The sequence below is a fragment of the Tenrec ecaudatus genome, chromosome 10 (genome assembly GCF_050624435.1).
Source record: "Tenrec ecaudatus isolate mTenEca1 chromosome 10, mTenEca1.hap1, whole genome shotgun sequence".
NCBI lineage: Eukaryota > Metazoa > Chordata > Mammalia > Afrosoricida > Tenrecidae > Tenrec > Tenrec ecaudatus.
This window is the reverse complement of record NC_134539.1, coordinates 68,532,362-68,544,520: the sequence shown is the minus strand read 5'-3', so window position 1 is coordinate 68,544,520 and position 12,159 is coordinate 68,532,362. Positions and strand designations below refer to the sequence as shown.

Below are 12,159 nucleotides of genomic sequence, written 5' to 3'. Positions count from 1 at the left end.
ATTGTTGGCATGAAAACGGAGTCCCAGGGGAATCTTATGTTTCTGTGCGTTGCTTAGGCATGAAGCATTTCTTACGGCTCAGAGCCCTAAGTGTATGGACTCAAATTTCAGAGAAGTGTCACTTGACAATCTCACGCTCAGGGTTCTTGTGGTCTCCCTTGGTAGGAAGCAGAATTTCAAGAAGATACTGATATTTGAAGCCCATACTTCCCTCTTCTAGGCACGGGCAATTCTTTCTAAGAATAAATAAATAAATGAAATGAATAGGTAGATAGAAAAAGAAAACACAAGTGCTACAGCTCTTTTAGAATTTGTCTAGCAGGTTTTCTGGTTTTCCCGGAAAACCCCCCACACCAGTCCAACAGCTTTAAAAAAAAGAAGAAGAAAAAAAGAAAACATGTTTCTGAAGGAAATTGATTCATTCAACCATAGAGCAAAAATTAAGCACATGTAAAAGCATAGAAAGCCTGACCACATCTTAGAACATGGAAGATAAATGAAAATTTAATCAAGAAGAACAAACCTATGTGATACCCCAAAGTATTATATCAACCTTTTTACTAAAGCTTTGATCCTGTGGTTAGGTCCTATCTGTTCAGTTCCAACCTATAGAGACACTTTACACAAGAGAACAAGTCATTCCCCTATCCGAGGTCATCCTCACTATTGTGCCAGTACTTAAACCCATTGTTACAGCCACTGGTCAATTCACCCTTTTAAAGGCCTTGCTGTCTTTTACTGTCCCTCTGTTTCTCCATAAACTGGTGTCTAATGACAATGTGTCCAAAGTATGCAAGACAAAGTATCACCAACCCTGCCTATAAGGAGCAATCTCACCATACTTCTTCCAGAACAAATTTGTTTGATCACTCGGCAGTTGAGGCTATTTTCAGCATATACTTGCCAGCACTATAGTCCATATGAAAGGGATTTCCTTCTATTCTCTTTATTCAATGTCCAACTTCCACATGCATATGAAGCAATTAAAAATACTGTGGCTTGGGTCAGGTGCACTTTAAACTTCAAAGTGACACCTTCCTTGCTTTTTAATATTCTAAAGTGATCTTGTGCAGGCGATCCATGTAATGCAATGCACTTTTTGATTTCTTGACTACTGGTTCCATGAGGATTGATTGTGGACAAAACAAGACAAAATCCTTGACAACTTCACCTTTTCTCCATTTATCATGATGTTTCCGAATAGTACTGTGGCGAGGATTTTGGTCTTTACATTAAGTTGTGATTCAGATTGAAGGCTGCACTCCTTGATCTTCTTCAGCAAGTGTGTTACAAGTGTTCTTCACTTTCAGCAAACAAGGCTGTGTTTGTCCTCTGTACATCACAGATTGTTGATAAACCTTAATCCAATCCCGATAATGTATTCTTCTTCATATAATCCAAGTTTTCTTATCATCCACTTAACATACAGATTGTATAAGTATTTTATCAACTATTACTAGTTTTAATTGTAGTAAACACTGAATAGAATTACAATCTTAATTGTTCAAATGTATCTTAAGTTTTAAATATATTTTAGGGTGTGAAATGTCATTGTAGGTCATATAGTGCTAGTATGAGTTTCAACTTAAGTTTTTTTTTTACTTCAAATACAGTCTTGTAGTTAGTGCTCACGTTAACAAGCTAATTTTGAGCTAGTTTAATACTGTGAAAAATGTATTAATTCTCTGATGGTCCAGATAAAATGTATTTATGTAGTTTCTATTATAGACTGAGATCATTCCATTCAGAAAGCAACTATTCAGCTGGTGCTTTAACTTATTTACTACTTTTCAGGAAAAGAGTGAAGGGATGGCCTGGGAATATTCTGATATTAACATAACCACTTGCTAGTTACCACAAAGCCAGCGGTCCCGTGAATAGTAGAAAGAAACACTGTTACCAGCAATATTTAAACATCATATTGATAAAACATTAAAGCCTTTATTCCAGTCCTAAAATATCCTCCCTCTTGGAAGATAAACAAGAGGGTTCCCCCCCCCCCAATGAAAAATTTTTCATAGCTATGTATTTAAATTTTTACAAAACAACCTTATCACCTCCACAGTACTCTCCATGATGCTTAATACATTTGCCAAATCTGCCATTCCCTTCTTGAAAACATTTTTTCAAACATCTGTTTGGGTGGCTGACTGCACCTCCTCATTTTTTTTCTTCACCTCTTTATGTCATCAAATTGCTGTCCTTTCATGTCCCTCTTCATTCACGGAAGCAAAATGAAGCCACATGGAGTGAGGTTAGGTGAGTAAGATGCATGGGGTAAAAGGGGTATGCTAGCTTTTTTTGTTTTGTTTTGTTTTTTGCCAAAAACTAATGCACTGAGGTGGCTGTGTGAGCAAGTGCATTATTGTGGTGGCAAAACCAGTCCCGTCTGCCACAAAGCAAGCCTGTTGCACACTGTTATGCACTCTTTTCAGAACCTCTAAATCAGTGGTTCTCAACCTGTGGGTCAAAATACTTTTAGGAGTCAAAGGACCTTTTCTCAGGAGTCACCTGATAAATAAGAGTAGCAAAATTACAGTTGTGAAGTGGCAACAAAAATAATGTTTTTAAAATCATTTTATTGGGGCTCATACAACTCTTATCACAATCCATACATACATCAATTATGTAAAGCACTCTTATACATTCTTTGCCTTCTTCAGTCTCAAAATTCGCTTTCTGCTTGGGTTCCTGAAATTAGCTCCTCATTTTCCTTTTTACCCTCCTTCTCCCTCCTGAACCCCCCTCCCTCATGAACCCTTAATAATTTATAAATTATTATTTTATCATATCCTACACTGCCCGGTGTCTCCCTTCACCCACTTTTCTGTTGCCTATGCTCCAGGGAGGAGGTTATATGTAGATCCTTGTGATCGGTCCCCCTTTCTACCCGCCCTTCCCTCCCAGTATCACCACTCTCACCGCTGGTCCTGAGGGGTTCATCTGTCCTAGATTCCCTGTGTTTCCAGTTCCCATCTGTACCACTGTGCATCCTTTGGTCTAACCAGGTTTACAAGGTAGAATCAGGATCATGATAGTTGGGGGAGAAAGCGTTTAAGAGCTAGAGGAAGCCTTTAAGATCCCAGAGGCTATATCTTTTGATAGCTGGGCACCATTAGCATTCTTCACTACATTTGCTTATGCACACGTTTGTCTTCAGTGATTGTATCAGGATGGTGGGCACCCAACTGACATGGTTTTTAGCTCTTTGATGTCTGATAACTTGGTCCCTTCTACACCTCGTGGTCAGCCAAGCTGATGTGCTTCTTCCATGTGGGCTTTGATGCTTCTCAGTTAGATGGTTGCTTGGCTTGAAGATAAATAAGTGGCCATCTAGCTGAGAAGCATCAAAGTCCACATGGAAGAAGCACAACAGCCTGTCGGACCACAAGGTGCAGAAGGGACCAGTTATCAGACATGGAAGCACATGAAGAAAGAGAGGGTTCCTACCCCAGTAAAGTACAGTCTAAGAAACACACAAAGGCAATTTAACCCTCTCCTATAGGGTCACTATGAGTCGTAATTAACTTGATGGTAATGCTCGCATAGTTGTCTACCTATAGTTTGGGTATAAACGCAAAACCCGAAAATTTGAATATCTTAATTTGGGGAGGACCTTGTTCAACAGTGGCTTTTTTCATTTGTGTTATTTTGTTGTTAACTGGTTTTTAAAGAGTAAAATAGGTCACTTCTTAAAGCTCTTAATGATCATGGTTCAATACAGTGCATAGCACAGGCGAGTTAGTTACTGATGTTGAAGTGTTTTGTATCATCACATATAAATTTGTATACCCAAGTGTACATGAAAAGGCGTCTCCATCTATCTATATGCATGGGTAGAAAATAATTGGGAGAAATAAGTAGAAAAAATATAGGTAGAAAATAATTGGGAGCGATAAGTTCAAAAGAATAGTGATATAAAGATTATTGTTAGAATAATATCCAAATATTAGAGATTATTTGGAGGTTTTGTGTTTTTTATCCCATAAACTACAGTATTAGCTCAAGGTGGAAATCTGATTAATTCAACGTGAAAACTGACTCCTCCGACCTGGGAAGTTTAGCTGTAATAGTAAACAAAAGATGGTGTCTGGTTGAAGCCTTTGCTAAGAACATAGCTTTTCAGATGCCGAATTCAAGACAAGGTCATTGATTGTGTACCATAAACAATCCTCCTCGATTATGTATAGATTTGGCATTTTTTCCTTGAGATGTTTTTCATTCACGATAACACTTATCACTCATCCTTCCATACCTTCTGTAGAAGCTCTTATTTTACCATTGAACATTCCAGATAAGCGACTGCTTTACTAGAAGGTACACAAAACTCTTGAATATTTCTCATACAGATGAAAGGAGGATTCAGTTTATAGCTATTAAAGGCAAGTTACATTGTAATATGAGGAGACAATCTTAACTTTAGCTCCAAATTTCTATGGATGCTATTAAATACATATTTAAATTGAATACACACACACACACACATATATATACCACCTCCCAAGATTATCACCCCAAATTAATAAATTTATATTAATGCATACTGTTTAGAAGGAATAAAAAATTAAATAGGAACTAGATCTTCATTTCACTTTGCAATTTGCAAGTCTTTTGTTGAAAGGAAGCAATTGACAGCGGTGCATATTTGAATTAAGTCAGATACAAAATATAAGTTTCAAAACAGTAAGCTCTCCATTACCAGGGATATTTAAGTAAAATTTAGTTCATAAGTTCCCAAAGTTATTTGGCCTACCACCGCCTTCTCAGACAAAAAAAATTACTCAGTATGCTCCTAGTAATTAAAACCATTTATACTATAGCCCACAGTACATGATAAAGTGTACATATCTGCTTTTACAAAAGAAATATGAGGTTTTCTGCTCCCCATAAAGAGTTTCAGTCTTGAAAACCCATAGGGGAAGTTCTCTCCCATCTTGTACGGTTGCTATAAGCAGGACTCAACTTAATGTGGGGAGTTTTAATTTTTTAATCTACTCTTTCAGCCCCACCAATTATTCCAGTGCCCCCCAGGAGAAATATCACCCACTGTGGGGAACACTGACTTATTTGCTCACTTCTTAGTTCTATAGTCCTTGAGACATAAGCATTAGATGGGTAGGGGGAACAGGAGATGAAATAGCTGAGTCATCTTAGTTAGCTTTGGAATCTCTTACATGGCCTAGTTTGGAAGCTGGGACACTTTTTTTCTCCTGCTTTTTATCACAATGTTCTCAAAATAGTTGAATCATTTTGTATCAAAATGATTGCCATCAAAATAATTTGGTCCTATTTGTCAATCATGTATGTATATACATCTTGCTTATGTCAGATTAAGGTCTAAGAGAAAATAGCTTGATGTGGTGGCTAGCACACTGGGCTGTAATGGAAATACTTGAGCTGTCCCAACTCCCCTATTAAAACTCTGTGATCCTGAGAAAGCTACCAAGCTATAGTGTGCTCAGTATGAACAGAGGACTGGTCTTGTAATCTTTACAATTGCTGGGAGCTCTAAAAGTCTATGATTCTGTTCTCTCTCTATCTCAATTATCTCTAAGGCATAAGATGGGTCAGACTTTCTCAACTTGTCTTTCGCTCTTACCATCAAAACTCACATAAAGAAAAATGTTCCCCATGTGCACCTCATTTGCTGAACTTGGGGCTGAAGTTAAAATCTATGTTTATTGATTCCGTTGTACTGGCCAATTTGAGGACGAGAATCACCCTTCTGGAAAAGATTGTCAAGAATAGCTTTAAACAAAATATGTCAAGCTAATCTGTTTTCCAAAGGATTAGGAATGTAGTTACAAGGATAATGTTTTGTGGATTGTGCTATCCATCCTTTCTATTTTGCTGATGTCACACTGAGGTGTCAATTAAGGATGATATGTGCAAATCATTTAAAGCCCTAAAGAGAAAAAGGAAAAGGTTACAAAATATAAGGTCATGCCCAGGCAATTAAGGAAGCAATAAATGGAAATTATAAATGGCAGGCCAATCCAGCCCATACAAAATGGTATGGGCTTCAGATCTCAGCTAATCCTCCCTTGAGTGAACATTGGTTATTCCTGGGTATGTATTTTCTGGGCAGAACTTCTACATAGACTATGAGCTCAATTGAGTGAGGTCTTTCACAAATAGAAGCAACAAGATTGATTCATGGGATTTTCTGTCTCCTGATATCTACATATGGAGAGGAAACAGTGGAGACTAGTGGCAGTGACATTATTTTCATACGGCTGGAAATAAATTCGAATGTAGTCGGTCATTTCATGACTACTGAGTATTATAGCAGTATTTGTAGCCTTATATGGTCAAAGGAGGAGGTCCTTACACAGGAAGAGAGCGAGAGCGAGAGCGAGAGCGAGAGCGAGAGCGAGAGCGAGAGCGAGAGCGAGAGCGAGAGCGAGAGCGAGAGCGAGAGCGAGAGCGAGAGCGAGAGCGAGAGCGAGAGCGAGAGCGAGAGCGAGAGCGAGAGCGAGAGCGAGAGCGAGAGCGAGAGCGAGAGCGAGAGCGAGAGCGAGAGCGAGAGCGAGAGCGAGAGCGAGAGCGAGAGCGAGAGCGAGAGCGAGAGCGAGAGCGAGAGCGAGAGCGAGAGCGAGAGCGAGAGCGAGAGCGAGAGCGAGAGCGAGAGCGAGAGCGAGAGCGAGAGCGAGAGCGAGAGCGAGAGCGAGAGCGAGAGCGAGAGCGAGAGCGAGAGCGAGAGCGAGAGCGAGAGCCACCGCCACCCTGGCCCTCCAAGCCCCAGGACGAAACTCCTGCTTGGAGCAGCGAACGCAGAGAAAGGACCATAGGGCTGGCCCCACCAGAGCCAGCCTCACTGACCAGCAGTGTTGCTGGGGACAGCACTGGAGAAATCGTGGGAATTGTGCGCAGTGTGACCCCACTCCCCTACCCCCGACACATTGGAGCAAAACAGGAAGGAAGCACAACAGAGCAGTAAGGTGAGCAATGCAACAAAGGAATCCAAAAAAATAGATTTCAGACTCAGAGGGCAGGGCTTGGTACCTCATCCAATTCAATCGGAAGACATGCATAAGGGTCAGCAGACAGGCTTTAGCTTCTTCTTTTTCTTTCATGTCTATCTATATAAGCTAATCAAGATAGATAATCTGGAAGAGAAAACAACAGAACAGGACCACCTGTTCCAGGGAGAAAGGGGAGGGAGAGTGAAAGGAAGGGGGAGTTAACAAACCCAGGGGGAGGGGAACAAGAGATCTAAAATCCATGGTGAGGAGGTTGTAGGATGTCTGGTGGGGTTTAATCAAGTGCAACACAGCAAAGAGGAATTGTTGAGAGCCAAACATGATAATGGTACTAGAGGAAAGTAAAAGGGAGTGGGGGAAAGAACTAGGAGGCAAAATAGTATAATTATAGGTATGTATATATGTAAATATATTCATATATAATGATAGGGATATAGGTATATATATATTAAGTAAGTAGGGAACAGATGGACATTGGGCCTCTGCTGAAGTCCTCCCTCAATGAACACTATTCTAATAACCTGTCATTCTGTGATGCTCACCTTCCTGACACGATTGCTGAAATCTGAATGGGTGCATAAACAAATGTGGTGAAGAAAGCTGATGGTGGCTGGCTATTAGAAGATATAGCATTTAGGGTCTCAAAGGTTTGAAGTTAAACAAATTGCCATCTATCAAGGAAGCAACAAATCCCACATGGAAGAAGCACACTAGCCTGTGTGATTATGAGGTGTCAATGTGATCAGGTATCAGAAGACCCAAGACAAGCAATCGTATGAAAGCAAACGAGGGGGGTCTGAGTGAAGACCCAAAGCCCATGACATTGCCTCAGAGAAGGGTCACAAGGAAGGGACGAGTATGTTAGGGTATAGTATAGCATCAATGAAACATAAAACATTCCTCTACTTCTTTAATACCACCCCCCACCCACGACCACCACTACCATGACCCTAGTTCTACCTTACAAATAAAGCTAGACTGGAGCATGTACACTGGGACAGATAAGAGCTCTCAACACATGGAATCCAGGACAGATAATCCCCTCAGTAACAATAATGGAAGTAACAATATCATGAGAGTAGGGAGAATAGAGGGGGATAAGGGGGAGTCAATCATAATGATTTATGTATAACCCTTCTCCCACCCCTGAAGTGTCAAATATGGGTGGAGGGAGACAGCAAATTATAATAATTAATAATTTATCACGGAGTCCATGGATGAAGGGAGATAGCAGACAGTGTAAGATATGGAATTTATAATAATTTATAATTTAGCAAGGGGTCATGACAGTGCAAGGGTGGGGGAGGGAGTGAAAACAGAGGAGCTGATACCAAGAGTGTAAGTAGAAAGAACAATTTTTGAAAATGATGATGGCAGCCTATGTATGAATGTGTTTGATACAATTGGTGTATGGATTGTTATAAGAGCTGTAAGAGCCCCAATAAAATGATTTTTTTTTTAAAGAAAGAAAGGAAAAGAGGTGGTACTGACAAGCGTTAGGATTTTAGGGTTTCGGTTTTTCTTGATACACATTCATCTCTTCTCCCAATACAGTGTGGCATCCAAAAGGCTTCAGAATATACAGAGCACATTGAAGTACTGATTGTTGACCATAGAAGTGTGAGCCTGTAAACCTTTGGCTAAGGAGTAGTTTGCTCTCACTGCAGTTAACAAGCCGGTCAGGTCATTGAAGTCGATATCACCTAACACAACCAGAGCAGAAGAATAATTAAGGTTGTGTATGTTGAAGGCTGCATGTTTAGGTAAGCTTGAATTGTTCCTTCTTTCTGCAACACGTTTCCTTTCATTCTCCTCAGGTTGTTCTTCTCGCAGCGGATATGCGCGGACTCTTCTGATACCCTACATCGGCTGCTTCGCCTAAGAGCTCAGAGAGAACATTGCTTATCTTCTGACATATCCTTGAGTCTCAGAGCACGCTGTTCTTCCCTGCCACATAGCACTTGACACTCAATTTTAATGGGTATTTATATTCTATTTCCTTCCTACACATGAGAACCCCTTAGTAGAATAAATGATCATTTGATTGACTGTTAATCAAAAGGCAACCCCCAAATATGGCAGTTTAAAATCATTCAGAGGTACCTGGAAAGAAATGTTGGGTGATCTGTTTGCTAGAGATGATTTTTGGAGTAAGTCTACTCTGCACTCAAAAGACCACCAGAAGTTGAAATGGACTCAAATCCATGAACAACAAAATGCTAAAGCAGCAAGACTGAATTATATTATTTGAATGTGGTTTGACTTTATTTCTTTTTTATTAGACTTTTGGCACAATTTTGTTCATAAAAGGATGATTGGAGAATGCTTCTTTGCACTTGTTCTTTTAGAATTTATAACAGAGCATGAAGATGTGGAAAACATTCCTACATGTGCAATTTTTACTAGTTTTTTTTTTATAAACTTCCCAATGTGCATTGCTGTGAAATTTTGGTTATGTTTTGGGATGGTGGGATTCTCACTTCATTGGGGAGACTCTTCTGCAAATCTTAGAACTTCAACATTCAATTTTAAGAAATACTTTGTCCGACAGAACATTTAGGAATTCCTTGGCATCACACAGGAGAAATATAATGAACTGAAAGAGTCTTGCAAGGTTCTAATATAAAATCTGCATTGAGAGACTTCCAAAATTCGTTGAAGTACTTCAATGTGCATTCTTCCCCAAAAACCTCTTCCTCTCATCAGAATAACCAGGTGTGGCTTCCCAATGTCTCTTGTGAATGGTTAGACTACACTCTGGCCAAGCACCACTCCTGAAGTTGGTTAAAAAAAACAACTGAGGCTTCTATGTGATAGAGGAAGGAAGGAAGGAAGAAAGGGAGGAAGGGAAGAAAGAAATAAGGAAGGAAGGGAGGAATGAGTGAATAAAAGGCTTTTTTTCTTTTTATTAGGATTTTAATACATATGTCATTCCAAATTTCAGTCATATCAAGTAGAATGTGCAGCTGCTACCACAATCAGTTTCCAAGCATTCTTTTTCTATATGGACTCCTGGGCATCGTCTCTTTTACTCCACCTCCACCACTGTATTCCTCTCCCCCTGAACCCCTTATTCAACTTACTGTCCCTCTAGGTTCATCGATCCTAGGTTTCATATACCGAACACTGGAAAGCATATAAAATATCTTTAAGAGGGTAGCTTCCACTGACATAACACCTCTGAGATAACCTCAAATATGAAGAAACAAAAATCAAGGAAAACAATACCCACCAAAAATATAGAAAATTTTGGAAATCAGATCTGGTCCAAACTGTGCCATAGGGGTGTCTACTGTCAGAGTTTTAGCTGCACAGGTTAGATTTATGCCTTTCAATTTTTATGCTCCTCTCTCTCAAGCACTTTGGTTCGTGACTACTTTCCTCCCTTCCCTCAATTTTAGATGGGGGAGTTTTCTGGATATTTATCTCCTTAGTAGTTCCACAAAGTAATCGTGTTCCCTCTGTCATCCATTGCCTTCTGCACACTGATTCTCACAATTTAAGCTCTAACATCATTTCCTCCTACAACTTCAGATTATATGGATTCCAATCCTTCAGTGACTGATAATGGTGTGCTTCTTCCATGTGGACTTAGTTGATATCTCACATAGATGACTGCTAATTTTGGAGACAAACCTACAAGACTCCAGATGCTATCTTATCTGATAGTCGGGCACCATCTAAATTCTTCACCACATTTTGCTGCAGAACCCATATCTTCTGTGTTTCCTTCCTGAGGGTGAGTATCAAGTAGGGACATGGTGTCAGAACTAATTGTTCATAAATTGGAACTAGGATTTAATGCGAGCCCCCAAGCTCACACCTAGATCTATTCTTTCTTTCTTTCTAATTTGCTGTAACTTGGGAGTTAATATATATGTCATATCATTCCATAGTTCAATCTTGTCAAACAGATTTTTCAATAGCTTCCATAATGAGTCTCCAAACATGTTTTTCTTTACTGAACTCCTTGAGACATTGTCTTCCTGTTATCTCCCCTAATCCTCTCCATCTCCCCTCCCACCAAACCCTTGGTGTATTTGATTTCCCCATAGACTCAATGTCTCCGGGTTTCATCTACCAAAAAATAGAAAAATAAATAAAACAGCTTCAAGAGAGTGACACCCCATTCTCCCATGGCGATGGACCTCTGAAATACATCCTAATATGAAAAAAAATAAGCAAAATACAACAAAATTACTGTCACAATATGCATCTTAATACAGCATACAGGGCAATGATATAGCAAGTCTGCATCTTTTGTGTGAATGTGTGTGGAAAAGTTCCATTATCTTTATTTTTATTTTATTATTTTAAAAAATACTTTTATTGGGGGCTCTTACATCTCATCACAATCCATACATTCTTTCAATGCGTCAAGCATATTTACACATATGTTGCCATCATCATTTTCAAAGCATTCTCTTCCTACTTGAGCCCCTGATATCAGTTCCCCATTTCTTCCCCCTCACTCCCCATCCTGCCCTCCCTCACAAACCCTTGATAAGTTATAGATTATTTTTTCCATATCTTACATTGAGAGGGTTCTAATTTGATAGCAACAAGAAATTACTAAACCCGAATGAAGACTGAACATGATGGTGGGACAAGAGGGAAGTAAAAAGGAAATAGAAGAAAGAACCAGAAGGAAAAGGACATTTATACAGGCCTAAATATAGGCATGTACACACACACACACACACACACACATATATATATATATAAAATGAGTGGGGAATAGAACTATATGTCAAGAATTAAAGTTCCAGATGGACATTGGGTCTCAACTCAAGTACTCCCTTAACCCAGGAACACCATTTTCTAACAATCCTTCATTCTTTGATGCTCACCTTCCCAATATAATCACCGAGGACAAGATGGGTGCATGAGCAAATGTGGTGAAGAAAGCTGATGGTGCCTGGCTATGAAAATATATAGCATCTGGGGTCTTAAAGACTTGAAAATAAATAAGCAGCCATCTAGCTCAGAAGCAACAAAGCCCACATGGTTTAAATACAATAGCCTATGTGATCATGAGGTGTCTGTGGGATCAGGTATCAGGCATCTAAGACTCTGAATAAAACCATACCCAATGTGAATGAGGGGAGGCATGCAGTGGAGACCCACTGTCCATTTGTGGACAATTAGACATCCCCTCACAGAGGGGTCACAGGGA

At 39.7% G+C, this 12,159-nt stretch overlaps 1 non-coding gene across 1 annotated transcript; it reads left to right on the top strand.

Moving 5' to 3' along the window:
• Positions 1-288: 288 nt before the first annotated feature.
• LOC142460463 (U7 small nuclear RNA) lies at positions 289-349 on the top strand. The gene has a single exon (XR_012786663.1). It is a non-coding gene; the product is annotated as a U7 small nuclear RNA (small nuclear RNA).
• Positions 350-12,159: the final 11,810 nt, after the last annotated feature.